This window comes from Scyliorhinus torazame, chromosome 13, assembly GCF_047496885.1.
Source record: "Scyliorhinus torazame isolate Kashiwa2021f chromosome 13, sScyTor2.1, whole genome shotgun sequence".
Classification (NCBI taxonomy): Eukaryota; Metazoa; Chordata; class Chondrichthyes; order Carcharhiniformes; family Scyliorhinidae; genus Scyliorhinus; species Scyliorhinus torazame.
The window spans coordinates 71,428,218-71,443,458 of record NC_092719.1 but is presented as its reverse complement, the minus strand read 5'-3'; positions in this window follow the sequence as shown (position 1 = coordinate 71,443,458).

The following is a 15,241-nucleotide window of genomic DNA, read 5'->3' as shown; positions in this document are numbered from 1 at the left end:
ATCAATCTGTGAGAGAGGGAGAGAATCAGAAGGAGGGAATCAGTCTGAGAGAGAGAGAGAGGGAATCAGTCTGTGAGAGAGAGAGGGAATCAGTCTGTGAGAGAGAGAGAGAGGGAATCAGTCTGTGAGAGAGAGAGCATCAGAGAGGGAATCAGTCTGTGTGAGAGAGAGAGAGAATCAGTCTGTGAGAGAGAGAGAGAGGGAATCAGTCTGTGAGAGAGAGAGGGAATCAGTCTGTGAGAGAGAGAGAGAGGGAATCAGCCTGTGAGAGAGAGAGAGAGGGAATCAGTCTGTGAGAGAGAGAGAGAGAGAATCAGTCTGTGAGAGAGAGAGAGAGGGAATCAGACTGAGAGAGAGGGAGAGAGGGAATCAGTCTGTGAGAGAGAGCGAGGGAATCAGTCTGTGAGAGAGAGAGAGGGAATCAGTCTGTGAGAGAGAGAGAGGGAATCAGTCTGTGAGTGAGAGAGAGTGAATCAGTCTGTGAGAGAGAGAGATAATCAGAGAGAGGGAATCAGTCTGTGAGAGAGAGAGAGTGAATCAATCTGTGAGAGAGACAGAGAGGGAATCAGTCTGTGAGAGAGGGAGAGAATCAGAGGGAGGGAATCAGTCTGTGAGAGAGAGAGGGAATCAGTCTGTGAGAGAGAGAGAGATTCAGTCTGTGAGAGAGAGAGAGAGAGAGAATCAGTCTGTGAGAGAGAGAGAGAGGGAATTAGTCTGAGAGAGAGAGAGAGAATCAGAGGGAGGGAATCCGTCTGTGAGAGAGAGAATCAGTCTGTGAGAGAGAGAGGGAATCAGTCTGTGAGAGAGAGAGGGAATCAGCCTGTGAGAGAGAGAGGGAATCAGTCTGTGAGAGAGAGAGAGAATCAGTCTGTGAGAGAGAGAGAGAGGGAATCAGTCTGTGAGAGAGAGAGAGAATCAGAGGGAGGGAATCAGTCTGTGAGAGAGAGAGAGAATCAGTCTGTGAGAGAGAGAATCAGTCTGTGAGAGAGAGAATCAAAGAGAGGGAATCAGCCTGTGAGAGAGAGAGAGAGGGAATCAGTCTGTGAGAGAGAGGGAATCAGTCTGTGTGAGGGAGAGAATCAGAGAGAGGGAATCAGCCTGTGAGAGAGAAATAGAGGGAATCAGTCTGTGAGAGAGGGAGGGAATCAGCCTGTGAGAGAGAGAGAGGTAATCAGTCTGTGAGAGAGAATGGGAATCAGTCTGTGAGAGAGAGAGAGGGAATCAGTCTGTGAGAGAGAGTTGGAATCAGTCTGTGAGAGGGAGAGAATCAGAGAGAGGGAATCAGCCTGTGAGAGAGAGAGAGAGGGAATCAGTCTGTGAGAGAGAGAGGGAATCAGTCTGTGAGAGAGAGAGGGAATCAGTCTCTGTGAGAGAGAGAGAGAGGGAATCAGTCTGTGAGAGAGAGAGAATCAGTCTGTGAGAGAGAGAGAGAATCAGAGAGAGGGAATCAGCCTGTGAGAGAGAGAGAGGGAGAGGGAATCAGTCTGTGAGAGAGAGAGGGAATCAGTCTGTGAGGGAGAGAGGGAATCAGTCTTTGAGAGAGAGAGGGAATCAGTCTGTGAGAGAGAGAGGGAATCAGTCTTTGAGAGAGAGAATTAGAGAGAGGGAATCAGTCTGTGAGAGAGAGAGAGGGAATCAGTCTGTGAGAGAGGGATGAATCAGCGAGAGGGAATCAGTCTGTGAGAGAGAGAGAGAGGGAATCAGTCTGTGAGAGAGAGAGAGAGGGAATCAGTCTGTGAGAGAGAGAGAGAGAGAGAGAGAATCAGTCTGTGAGAGAGAGAGAGGGAATCAGACAGAGAGAGAGAGAATCAGTCTGTGAGAGAGAGAGAGAGGGAATCAGTCTGTGAAAGAGAGAGAGAGGGAATCAGTCTGTGTGAGAGAGGGAGAGGGAATCAGTCTGTGAGAGAGAGAGAGAGAGGGAATCAGTCTGTGAGAGAGAGAGAGAGTGAATCAGTCTGTGAGAGAGGGAGAGAATCAGAGAGAGGGAATCTGTCTGTGAGAGAGAGAGGGAATCAGTCTGTGAGAGAGAGAGAGACAGGGAATCAGTCTGTGAGAGAGAGAGAGAGAGAGAGAGAGAGGGAATCAGTCTGTGTGAGAGAGTGAATCAGTCTGAGAGAGAGAGAGGGAATCAGTCTGTGAGAGAGAGAGAGGGAATCAGTCTGTGAGAGAGAGAGAATCAGAGAGAGGAAATCAGTCTGTGAGAGAGAGTGAGAGAGGGAATCAGTCTGAGAGAGAGAGAGAGAGAGAGGGAATCAGTCTGTGAGAGAGAGAGAGGGAAACAGTCTGTGAGAGAGAGAATCAGAGAGAGGGAATCAGTCTGTGAGAGAGAGAGAGGGAATCAGTCTGTGAGAGAGAGAGGGAATCAGTCTGTGAGAGAGGGAGAGGGAATCAGTCTGTGAGAGAGAGGGGGAATCAGTCTGTGAGAGAGAGAGAGGGAATCAGTCTGTGTGAGAGAGAGAGGGAATTAGTCTGAGAGAGAGAGGGGGAATCAGTCTGTGAGAGAGAGAGGGGGAATCAGTCTGTGTGAGAGAGAGAGAGGGAAACAGTCTGTGAGAGAGAGAGAGTGAATCAGTCTGTGAGAGAGGGAGAGAATCAGCGAGAGGGAATCAGTCTGTGAGAGAGAGAGAGGGAATCAGTCTGTGAGAGAGGGAGAGAATCAGAGAGAGGAAATCAGTCTGTGAGAGAGAGAGAGAGGGAATCAGTCTGTGTGAGAGAGAGAATCAGAGAGAGGGAATCAGTCTGTGAGAGAGAGAGAGGGAATCAGTTTGTGAGAGAGAGAGAGTGGATCAGTCTGTGAGAGAGAGAGAGGGCATCAGTCTGTGAGAGAGGGAGAGAATCAGAGATAGGGAATCAGTCTGTGAGAAAGAGAGAGAGGGAATCAGTCTGTGAGAGAATCAGAGAGAGGGAATCAGTCTGTGAGAGAGAGAGGGAATCAGTCTGTGAGAGAGAGAAGGAATCAGTCTGTGAGAGAGAGAGAGAGGGAATCCGTCTGTGAGAGAGAGAGGGAATCAGTCTGAGAGAGAGAGAGAGGGAATCAGTCTGTGAGAGAGAGAGGGAATCAGTCTGTGAGAGAGAGAGAGAGGGAATCAGTCTGTGAGAGAGAGAGCATCAGAGAGGGAATCAGTCTATGTGAGAGAGAGAGAGAATCAGTCTGTGAGAGAGAGAGAGAGGGAATCAGTCTGTGAGAGAGAGGGAATCAGTCTGTGAGAGAGAGAGAGAGGGAATCAGTCTGTGAGAGAGAGAGAGAGGGAATCAGTCTGTGAGAGAGAGAGAGAAAGAATCAGTCTGTGAGAGAGAGAGAGGGAATCAGACTGAGAGAGAGGGAGAGAGAGAGGGAATCAGTCTGTGAGAGAGAGAGAGGGAATCAGTCTGTGAGAGAGAGAGAGGGAATCAGTCTGTGAGTGAGAGAGAGTGAATCAGTCTGTGAGAGAGAGAGATAATCAGAGAGAGGGAATCAGTCTGTGAGAGAGAGAGAGTGAATCAATCTGTGAGAGAGAGAGAGAGGGAATCAGTCTGTGAGAGAGGGAGAGAATCAGAGAGAGGAAATCAGTCTGTGAGAGAGAGAGAGAGAGGGAATCAGTCTGTGTGAGAGAGAGAATCAGAGAGAGGGAATCAGTCTGTGAGAGAGAGAGAGGGAATCAGTCTGTGAGAGAGAGAGAGTGGATCAGTCTGTGAGAGAGAGAGAGGGCATCAGTCTGTGAGAGAGGGAGAGAATCAGAGATAGGGAATCAGTCTGTGAGAAAGAGAGAGAGGGAATCAGTCTGTGAGAGAATCAGAGAGAGGGAATCAGTCTGTGAGAGAGAGAGGGAATCAGTCTGTGAGAGAGAGAAGGAATCAGTCTGTGAGAGAGAGAGAGAGGGAATCCGTCTGTGAGAGAGAGAGGGAATCAGTCTGAGAGAGAGAGAGAGGGAATCAGTCTGTGAGAGAGAGAGGGAATCAGTCTGTGCGAGAGAGAGAGAGGGAATCAGTCTGTGAGAGAGAGAGCATCAGAGAGGGAATCAGTCTGTGTGAGAGAGAGAGAGAATCAGTCTGTGAGAGAGAGAGAGAGGGAATCAGTCTGTGAGAGAGAGGGAATCAGTCTGTGAGAGAGAGGGAATCAGTCTGTGAGAGAGAGAGAGAGGGAATCAGTCTGTGAGAGAGAGAGAGAGGGAATCAGTCTGTGAGAGAGAGAGAGAAAGAATCAGTCTGTGAGAGAGAGAGAGGGAATCAGACTGAGAGAGAGGGAGAGAGAGAGGGAATCAGTCTGTGAGAGAGAGAGAGGGAATCAGTCTGTGAGAGAGAGAGAGGGAATCAGTCTGTGAGTGAGAGAGAGGGAATCAGTCTGTGAGAGAGAGAGGGAATCAGTCTTTGAGAGAGAGAATTAGAGAGAGGGAATCAGTCTGTGAGAGAGAGAGAGGGAATCAGTCTGTGAGAGAGGGATGAATCAGCGAGAGGGAATCAGTCTGTGAGAGAGAGAGAGAGGGAATCAGTCTGTGAGAGAGAGAGAGAGGGAATCAGTCTGTGAGAGAGAGCGAGAGAGAGAGAGAATCAGTCTGTGAGAGAGAGAGAGGGAATCAGACAGAGAGAGAGAGAATCAGTCTGTGAGAGAGAGAGAGAGGGAATCAGTCTGTGAAAGAGAGAGAGAGGGAATCAGTCTGTGTGAGAGAGGGAGAGGGAATCAGTCTGTGAGAGAGAGAGAGAGAGGGAATCAGTCTGTGAGAGAGAGAGAGAGTGAATCAGTCTGTGAGAGAGGGAGAGAATCAGAGAGAGGGAATCTGTCTGTGAGAGAGAGAGGGAATCAGTCTGTGAGAGAGAGAGAGACAGGGAAACAGTCTGTGAGAGAGAGAGAGAGAGAGAGAGAGGGAATCAATCTGTGAGAGAGAGTGAATCAGTCTGAGAGAGAGAGGGAATCAGTCTGTGAGAGAGAGAGAGGGAATCAGTCTGTGAGAGAGAGAGAATCAGAGAGAGGAAATCAGTCTGTGAGAGAGAGTGAGAGAGGGAATCAGTCTGAGAGAGAGAGAGAGAGGGAATCAGTCTGTGAGAGAGAGAGAGGGAAACAGTCTGTGAGAGAGAGAATCAGAGAGAGGGAATCAGTCTGTGAGAGAGAGAGAGGGAATCAGTCTGTGAGAGAGAGAGGGAATCAGTCTGTGAGAGAGGGAGAGGGAATCAGTCTGTGAGAGAGAGGGGGAATCAGTCTGTGAGAGAGAGAGAGGGAATCAGTCTGTGTGAGAGAGAGAGGGAATTAGTCTGAGAGAGAGAGGGGGAATCAGTCTGTGAGAGAGAGAGGGGGAATCAGTCTGTGTGAGAGAGAGAGAGGGAAACAGTCTGTGAGAGAGAGAGAGTGAATCAGTCTGTGAGAGAGGGAGAGAATCAGCGAGAGGGAATCAGTCTGTGAGAGAGAGAGAGGGAATCAGTCTGTGAGAGAGGGAGAGAATCAGAGAGAGGAAATCAGTCTGTGAGAGAGAGAGAGAGGGAATCAGTCTGTGTGAGAGAGAGAATCAGAGAGAGGGAATCAGTCTGTGAGAGAGAGAGAGGGAATCAGTTTGTGAGAGAGAGAGAGTGGATCAGTCTGTGAGAGAGAGAGAGGGCATCAGTCTGTGAGAGAGGGAGAAAATCAGAGATAGGGAATCAGTCTGTGAGAAAGAGAGAGAGGGAATCAGTCTGTGAGAGAATCAGAGAGAGGGAATCAGTCTGTGAGAGAGAGAGGGAATCAGTCTGTGAGAGAGAGAAGGAATCAGTCTGTGAGAGAGAGAGAGAGGGAATCCGTCTGTGAGAGAGAGAGGGAATCAGTCTGAGAGAGAGAGAGAGGGAATCAGTCTGTGAGAGAGAGAGGGAATCAGTCTGTGAGAGAGAGAGAGAGGGAATCAGTCTGTGAGAGAGAGAGCATCAGAGAGGGAATCAGTCTATGTGAGAGAGAGAGAGAGAGGGAATCAGTCTGTGAGAGAGAGAGAGAATCAGTCTGTGAGAGAGAGAGAGAGGGAATCAGTCTGTGAGAGAGAGAGAGAATCAGTCTGTGAGAGAGAGAGAGAGGGAATCAGTCTGTGAGAGAGAGGGAATCAGTCTGTGAGAGAGAGAGAGAGGGAATCAGTCTGTGAGAGAGAGAGAGAGGGAATCAGTCTGTGAGAGAGAGAGAGAAAGAATCAGTCTGTGAGAGAGAGAGAGGGAATCAGACTGAGAGAGAGGGAGAGAGAGAGGGAATCAGTCTGTGAGAGAGAGAGAGGGAATCAGTCTGTGAGAGAGAGAGAGGGAATCAGTCTGTGAGTGAGAGAGAGTGAATCAGTCTGTGAGAGAGAGAGATAATCAGAGAGAGGGAATCAGTCTGTGAGAGAGAGAGAGTGAATCAATCTGTGAGAGAGAGAGAGAGGGAATCAGTCTGTGAGAGAGGGAGAGAATCAGAGAGAGGAAATCAGTCTGTGAGAGAGAGAGAGAGAGGGAATCAGTCTGTGTGAGAGAGAGAATCAGAGAGAGGGAATCAGTCTGTGAGAGAGAGAGAGGGAATCAGTCTGTGAGAGAGAGAGAGTGGATCAGTCTGTGAGAGAGAGAGAGGGCATCAGTCTGTGAGAGAGGGAGAGAATCAGAGATAGGGAATCAGTCTGTGAGAAAGAGAGAGAGGGAATCAGTCTGTGAGAGAATCAGAGAGAGGGAATCAGTCTGTGAGAGAGAGAGGGAATCAGTCTGTGAGAGAGAGAAGGAATCAGTCTGTGAGAGAGAGAGAGAGGGAATCCGTCTGTGAGAGAGAGAGGGAATCAGTCTGAGAGAGAGAGAGAGGGAATCAGTCTGTGAGAGAGAGAGGGAATCAGTCTGTGCGAGAGAGAGAGAGGGAATCAGTCTGTGAGAGAGAGAGCATCAGAGAGGGAATCAGTCTGTGTGAGAGAGAGAGAGAATCAGTCTGTGAGAGAGAGAGAGAGGGAATCAGTCTGTGAGAGAGAGGGAATCAGTCTGTGAGAGAGAGAGAGAGGGAATCAGTCTGTGAGAGAGAGAGAGAGGGAATCAGTCTGTGAGAGAGAGAGAGAAAGAATCAGTCTGTGAGAGAGAGAGAGGGAATCAGACTGAGAGAGAGGGAGAGAGAGAGGGAATCAGTCTGTGAGAGAGAGAGAGGGAATCAGTCTGTGAGAGAGAGAGAGGGAATCAGTCTGTGAGTGAGAGAGAGTGAATCAGTCTGTGAGAGAGAGAGATAATCAGAGAGAGGGAATCAGTCTGTGAGAGAGAGAGAGTGAATCAATCTGTGAGAGAGAGAGAGAGGGAATCAGTCTGTGAGAGAGAGAGAGAATCAGAGGGAGGGAATCAGTCTGTGAGAGAGAGAGAGAATCAGTCTGTGAGAGAGAGAGAGAGAGAGAATCAGTCTTTGAGAGAGAGAGAGAGGGAATCAGTCTGTGAGAGAGAGAGAGAATCAGAGGGAGGGAATCGGTCTGTCAGAGAGAGAGAGAATCAGTCTGTGAGAGAGAGAGAGAATCAGTCTGTGAGAGAGAGAGGGAATCAGTCTGTGAGTGAGAGAGGGAATCAGTCTGAGAGAGAGAGGGAATCAGTCTGTGAGAGAGAGAGAGAATCAGTCTGTGAGAGAGAGAGAGAGGGAATCAGTCTGTGAGAGAGAGAGAGAATCAGAGGGAGGGAATCAGTCTGTGAGAGAGAGAGAGAATCAGTCTGTGAGAGAGAGAATCAGAGAGAGGGAATCAGTCTGTGAGAGAGAGAGGGAATCAGTCTGTGAGAGAGAAAGGGAATCAGCCTGTGAGAGAGAGAGGGAATCAGTCTGTGAGAGAGAGAGAGAATCAGTCTGCGAGAGAGAGAGAGAGGGAATCAGTCTGTGAGAGAGATAGCGGGAATCAGACAGAGAGAGAGAGAATCAGTCTGTGTGAGAGAGAGAGAGGGAATCAGTCTGTGAAAGAGAGAGAGAATCAGAGAGAGGGAATCAGTCTGTGAGAGAGAGAGAGAGAGAGGGAATCAGTCTGTGAGAGAGAGAGAGAGGGAATCAGTCTGTGAGAGAGAGAGGGAATCAGTCTGTGAGAGAGAGAGGGAATCAGTCTGTGTGAGAGAGAGAGAGGGAATCAGTCTGTGAGAGAGAGAGAATCAGTCTGTGAGAGAGAGAGAGAATGAGAGAGAGGGAATCAGCCTGTGAGAGAGAGAGAGGGAATCACTCTGTGAGAGAGGGAGAGAATCAGCGAGAGGGAATCAGTCTGTGAGAGAGAGAGAGAGAGAGGGAATCAGTCTGTGAGAGAGAGAGGGAATCAGTCTGTGAGGGAGAGAGGGAATCAGTCTTTGAGAGAGAGAGGGAATCAGTCTGTGAGAGAGAGAGGGAATCAGTCTTTGAGAGAGAGAGAATTAGAGAGAGGAAATCAGTCTGTGAGAGAGAGAGGGAATCAGTCTGTGTGAGAGAGAGAGGGAATTAGTCTGAGAGAGAGAGGGGGAATCAGTCTGTGAGAGAGAGAGGGGGAATCAGTCTGTGTGAGAGAGAGAGAGGGAAACAGTCTGTGAGAGAGAGAGAGTGAATCAGTCTGTGAGAGAGGGAGAGAATCAGCGAGAGGGAATCAGTCTGTGAGAGAGAGAGAGGGCATCAGTCTGTGAGAGAGGGAGAGAATCAGAGAGAGGAAATCAGTCTGTGTGAGAGAGAGAGAGAGGGAATCAGTCTGTGTGAGAGAGAGAATCAGAGAGAGGGAATCAGTCTGTGAGAGAGAGAGAGGGAATCAGTCTGTGAGAGAGAGAGAGTGGATCAGTCTGTGAGAGAGAGAGAGGGCATCAGTCTGTGAGAGAGGGAGAGAATCAGAGAGAGGGAATCAGTCTGTGAGAAAGAGAGAGAGGGAATCAGTCTGTGAGAGAATCAGAGAGAGGGAATCAGTCTGTGAGAGAGAGAGGGAATCAGTCTGTGAGAGAGAGAAGGAATCAGTCTGTGAGAGAGAGAGAGAGGGAATCCGTCTGTGAGAGAGAGAGGGAATCAGTCTGAGAGAGAGAGAGAGGGAATCAGTCTGTGAGAGAGAGAGGGAATCAGTCTGTGAGAGAGAGAGAGAGGGAATCAGTCTGTGAGAGAGAGAGCATCAGAGAGGGAATCAGTCTGTGTGAGAGAGAGAGAGAATCAGTCTGTGAGAGAGAGAGAGAGGGAATCAGTCTGTGAGAGAGAGAGGGAATCAGTCTGTGAGAGAGAGAGAGAGGGAATCAGTCTGTGAGAGAGAGAGAGAGGGAATCAGTCTGTGAGAGAGAGAGAGAAAGAATCAGTCTGTGAGAGAGAGAGAGGGAATCAGACTGAGAGAGAGGGAGAGAGAGAGGGAATCAGTCTGTGAGAGAGCGAGGGAATCAGTCTGTGAGAGAGAGAGAGGGAATCAGTCTGTGAGAGAGAGAGAGGGAATCAGTCTGTGAGTGAGAGAGAGTGAATCAGTCTGTGAGAGAGAGAGATAATCAGAGAGAGGGAATCAGTCTGTGAGAGAGAGAGAGTGAATCAATCTGTGAGAGAGAGAGAGAGGGAATCAGTCTGTGAGAGAGAGAGAGAATCAGAGGGAGGGAATCAGTCTGTGAGAGAGAGAGAGAATCAGTCTGTGAGAGAGAGAGAGAGAGAATCAGTCTGTGATAGAGAGAGAGAGGGAATCAGTCTGTGAGAGAGAGAGAGAATCAGAGGGAGGGAATCGGTCTGTCAGAGAGAGAGAGAATCAGTCTGTGAGAGAGAGAGAGAATCAGTCTGTGAGAGAGAGAGGGAATCAGTCTGTGAGAGAGAGAGGGAATCAGTCTGAGAGAGAGAGGGAATCAGTCTGTGAGAGAGAGAGAGAATCAGTCTGAGAGAGAGAGAGAGAGGGAATCAGTCTGTGAGAGAGAGAGAGAATCAGAGGGAGGGAATCAGTCTGTGAGAGAGAGAGAGAATCAGTCTGTGAGAGAGAGAATCAGAGAGAGGGAATCAGTCTGTGAGAGAGAGAGGGAATCAGTCTGTGAGTGAGAGAGAGGGAATCAGCCTGTGAGAGAGAGAGGGAATCAGTCTGTGAGAGAGAGAGAGAATCAGTCTGAGAGAGAGAGAGAGAGGGAATCAGTCTGTGAGAGAGAGAGAGAATCAGAGGGAGGGAATCAGTCTGTGAGAGAGAGAGAGAATCAGTCTGTGAGAGAGAGAGGGAATCAGTCTGTGAGAGAGAGAGGGAATCAGTCTGTGTGAGAGAGAGAGAGGGAATCAGTCTGTGAGAGAGAGAGAATCAGTCTGTGAGAGAGAGAGAATGAGAGAGAGGGAATCAGCCTGTGAGAGAGAGAGAGGGAATCACTCTGTGAGAGAGGGAGAGAATCAGCGAGAGGGAATCAGTCTGTGAGAGAGAGAGAGAGAGAGGGAATCAGTCTGTGAGAGAGAGAGGGAATCAGTCTGTGAGGGCGAGAGGGAATCAGTCTTTGAGAGAGAGAGGGAATCAGTCTTTGAGAGAGAGAGAATTAGAGAGAGGAAATCAGTCTGTGAGAGAGAGAGGGAATCAGTCTGTGAGAGAGGGAGAGAATAAGCGAGAGGGAATCAGTCTGTGAGAGAGAGAGAGAGGGAATCAGTCTGTGAGAGAGAGAGAGGGAATCAGTCTGTGAGAGAGAGAGAGAGAGAATCAGTCTGTGAGAGAGTGAGAGGGAATCAGACTGAGAGAGAGAGAGAATCAGTCTGTGAGAGAGAGAGAGAGAGGGAATCAGTCTGTGAAAGAGAGAGAGAGAGGGAATCAGTCTGTGAGAGAGAGAGAGAGGGAATCAGTCTGTGAGAGAGAGAGAGAGAGAGGGAATCAGTCTGTGAGAGAGAGAGAGAGTGAATCAGTCTGTGAGAGAGGGAGAGAATCAGAGAGAGGGAATCAGTCTGTGTGAGAGAGAGGGAATCAGTCTGTGAGAGAGAGAGAGAGAGAGAGGGAATCAGTCTGTGAGAGAGAGAGTGAATCAGTCTGTGAGAGAGAGAGAGGGAATAAGTCTGTGAGAGAGAGAGAGGGAATCAGTCTGTGAGAGAGAGAGAATCAGAGAGAGGAAATCAGTCTGTGAGAGAGAGAGAGAGGGAATCAGTCTGAGAGAGAGGGAGAGAGAGGGAATCAGTGTGAGAGAGAGAGAGGGAATCAGTCTGTGTGAGAGAGAGAGAGGGAATCAGTCTGTGAGAGAGAGAATCAGAGAGAGGGAATCAGCCTGTGAGGGAGAGAGAGAGAGAGGGAATCAGTCTGTGAGAGAGAGAGGGAATCAATCTGTGAGAGAGAGAGAGAGAGAGAGGGAATCAGTCTGTGAGAGAGAGAGGGAATCAGTCTGTGAGAGAGAGAATCAGTCTGTGAGAGAGAGAGATAATCAGAGAGAGGGAATCAGTCTGTGAGAGAGAGAGAGTGAATCAATCTGTGAGAGAGACAGAGAGGGAATCAGTCTGTGAGAGAGGGAGAGAATCAGAGGGAGGGAATCAGTCTGTGAGAGAGAGAGTGAATCAATCTGTGAGAGAGACAGAGAGGGAATCAGTCTGTGAGAGAGGGAGAGAATCAGAGGGAGGGAATCAGTCTGTGAGAGAGAGAGGGAATCAGTCTGTGAGAGAGAGAGAGAATCAGTCTGTGAGAGAGAGAGAGAGAGAGAATCAGTCTGTGAGAGAGAGAGAGAGGGAATTAGTCTGAGAGAGAGAGAGAGAATCAGAGGGAGGGAATCCGTCTGTGAGAGAGAGAATCAGTCTGTGAGAGAGAGAGGGAATCAGTCTGTGAGAGAGAGAGGGAATCAGCCTGTGAGAGAGAGAGGGAATCAGTCTGTGAGAGAGAGAGAGAATCAGTCTGTGAGAGAGAGAGAGAGGGAATCAGTCTGTGAGAGAGAGAGAGAATCAGAGGGAGGGAATCAGTCTGTGAGAGAGAGAGAGAATCAGTCTGTGAGAGAGAGAATCAGTCTGTGAGAGAGAGAATCAGAGAGAGGGAATCAGCCTGTGAGAGAGAGAGAGAGGGAATCAGTCTGTGAGAGAGAGGGAATCAGTCTGTGTGAGGGAGAGAATCAGAGAGAGGGAATCAGCCTGTGAGAGAGAAATAGAGGGAATCAGTCTGTGAGAGAGAGAGGGAATCAGCCTGTGAGAGAGAGAGAGGTAATCAGTCTGTGAGAGAGAATGGGAATCAGTCTGTGAGAGAGAGAGAGGGAATCAGTCTGTGAGAGAGAGTTGGAATCAGTCTGTGAGAGGGAGAGAATCAGAGAGAGGGAATCAGCCTGTGAGAGAGAGAGAGAGGGAATCAGTCTGTGAGAGAGAGAGGGAATCAGTCTGTGAGAGAGAGAGGGAATCAGTCTCTGTGAGAGAGAGAGAGAGGGAATCAGTCTGTGAGAGAGAGAGAATCAGTCTGTGAGAGAGAGAGAGAATCAGAGAGAGGGAATCAGCCTGTGAGAGAGAGAGAGGGAGAGGGAATCAGTCTGTGAGAGAGAGAGGGAATCAGTCTGTGAGGGAGAGAGGGAATCAGTCTTTGAGAGAGAGAGGGAATCAGTCTGTGAGAGAGAGAGGGAATCAGTCTTTGAGAGAGAGAATTAGAGAGAGGGAATCAGTCTGTGAGAGAGAGAGAGGGAATCAGTCTGTGAGAGAGGGATGAATCAGCGAGAGGGAATCAGTCTGTGAGAGAGAGAGAGAGGGAATCAGTCTGTGAGAGAGAGAGAGAGGGAATCAGTCTGTGAGAGAGAGAGAGAGCGAGAGAGAATCAGTCTGTGAGAGAGAGAGAGGGAATCAGACAGAGAGAGAGAGAATCAGTCTGTGAGAGAGAGAGAGAGGGAATCAGTCTGTGAAAGAGAGAGAGAGGGAATCAGTCTGTGTGAGAGAGGGAGAGGGAATCAGTCTGTGAGAGAGAGAGAGAGAGGGAATCAGTCTGTGAGAGAGAGAGAGAGTGAATCAGTCTGTGAGAGAGGGAGAGAATCAGAGAGAGGGAATCTGTCTGTGAGAGAGAGAGGGAATCAGTCTGTGAGAGAGAGAGAGACAGGGAATCAGTCTGTGAGAGAGAGAGAGAGAGGGAATCAGTCTGTGAGAGAGAGTGAATCAGTCTGTGAGAGAGAGAGAGGGAATCAGTCTGTGAGAGAGAGAGAATCAGAGAGAGGAAATCAGTCTGTGAGAGAGAGTGAGAGAGGGAATCAGTCTGTGAGAGAGAGAGAGGGAAACAGTCTGTGAGAGAGAGAATCAGAGAGAGGGAATCAGTCTGTGAGAGAGAGAGAGGGAATCAGTCTGTGAGAGAGAGAGGGAATCAGTCTGTGAGAGAGGGAGAGGGAATCAGTCTGTGAGAGAGAGGGGGAATCAGTCTGTGAGAGAGAGAGAGGGAATCAGTCTGTGTGAGAGAGAGAGGGAATTAGTCTGAGAGAGAGAGGGGGAATCAGTCTGTGAGAGAGAGAGGGGGAATCAGTCTGTGTGAGAGAGAGAGAGGGAAACAGTCTGTGAGAGAGAGAGAGTGAATCAGTCTGTGAGAGAGGGAGAGAATCAGCGAGAGGGAATCAGTCTGTGAGAGAGAGAGAGGGAATCAGTCTGTGAGAGAGGGAGAGAATCAGAGAGAGGAAATCAGTCTGTGAGAGAGAGAGAGAGGGAATCAGTCTGTGTGAGAGAGAGAATCAGAGAGAGGGAATCAGTCTGTGAGAGAGCGAGAGGGAATCAGTTTGTGAGAGAGAGAGAGTGGATCAGTCTGTGAGAGAGAGAGAGGGCATCAGTCTGTGAGAGAGGGAGAGAATCAGAGATAGGGAATCAGTCTGTGAGAAAGAGAGAGAGGTAATCAGTCTGTGAGAGAATCAGAGAGAGGGAATCAGTCTGTGAGAGAGAGAGGGAATCAGTCTGTGAGAGAGAGAAGGAATCAGTCTGTGAGAGAGAGAGAGAGGGAATCCGTCTGTGAGAGAGAGAGGGAATCAGTCTGAGAGAGAGAGAGAGGGAATCAGTCTGTGAGAGAGAGAGGGAATCAGTCTGTGAGAGAGAGAGAGAGGGAATCAGTCTGTGAGAGAGAGAGCATCAGACAGGGAATCAGTCTGTGTGAGAGAGAGAGAGAATCAGTCTGTGAGAGAGAGAGAGAGGGAATCAGTCTGTGAGAGAGAGGGAATCAGTCTGTGAGAGAGAGAGAGAGGGAATCAGTCTGTGAGAGAGAGAGAGAGGGAATCAGTCTGTGAGAGAGAGAGAGAAAGAATCAGTCTGTGAGAGAGAGAGAGGGAATCAGACTGAGAGAGAGGGAGAGAGAGAGGGAATCAGTCTGTGAGAGAGAGAGAGGGAATCAGTCTGTGAGAGAGAGAGAGGGAATCAGTCTGTGAGTGAGAGAGAGTGAATCAGTCTGTGAGAGAGAGAGATAATCAGAGAGAGGGAATCAGTCTGTGAGAGAGAGAGAGTGAATCAATCTGTGAGAGAGAGAGAGAGGGAATCAGTCTGTGAGAGAGGGAGAGAATCAGAGAGAGGAAATCAGTCTGTGAGAGAGAGAGAGAGAGGGAATCAGTCTGTGTGAGAGAGAGAATCAGAGAGAGGGAATCAGTCTGTGAGAGAGAGAGAGGGAATCAGTCTGTGAGAGAGAGAGAGTGGATCAGTCTGTGAGAGAGAGAGAGGGCATCAGTCTGTGAGAGAGGGAGAGAATCAGAGATAGGGAATCAGTCTGTGAGAAAGAGAGAGAGGGAATCAGTCTGTGAGAGAATCAGAGAGAGGGAATCAGTCTGTGAGAGAGAGAGGGAATCAGTCTGTGAGAGAGAGAAGGAATCAGTCTGTGAGAGAGAGAGAGAGGGAATCCGTGTGTGAGAGAGAGAGGGAATCAGTCTGAGAGAGAGAGAGAGGGAATCAGTCTGTGAGAGAGAGAGGGAATCAGTCTGTGAGAGAGAGAGAGAGGGAATCAGTCTGTGAGAGAGAGAGCATCAGAGAGGGAATCAGTCTGTGTGAGAGAGAGAGAGAATCAGTCTGTGAGAGAGAGAGAGGGAATCAGTCTGTGAGAGAGAGGGAATCAGTCTGTGAGAGAGAGAGAGAGGGAATCAGTCTGTGAGAGAGAGAGAGAGGGAATCAGTCTGTGAGAGAGAGAGAGAAAGAATCAGTCTGTGAGAGAGAGAGAGGGAATCAGACTGAGAGAGAGGGAGAGAGAGAGGGAATCAGTCTGTGAGAGAGAGAGAGGGAATCAGTCTGTGAGAGAGGGAGAGAATCAGAGGGAGGGAATCAGTCTGTGAGAGAGAGAGGGAATCAGTCTGTGAGAGAGAGAGAGAATCAGTCTGTGAGAGAGAGAGAGAGAGAGAATCAGTCTGTGAGAGAGAGAGAGAGAGGGAATTAGTCTGAGAGAGAGAGAGAGAATCAGAGGGAGGGAATCCGTCTGTGAGAGAGAGAATCAGTCTGTGAGAGAGAGAGGGAATCAGTCTGTGAGAGAGA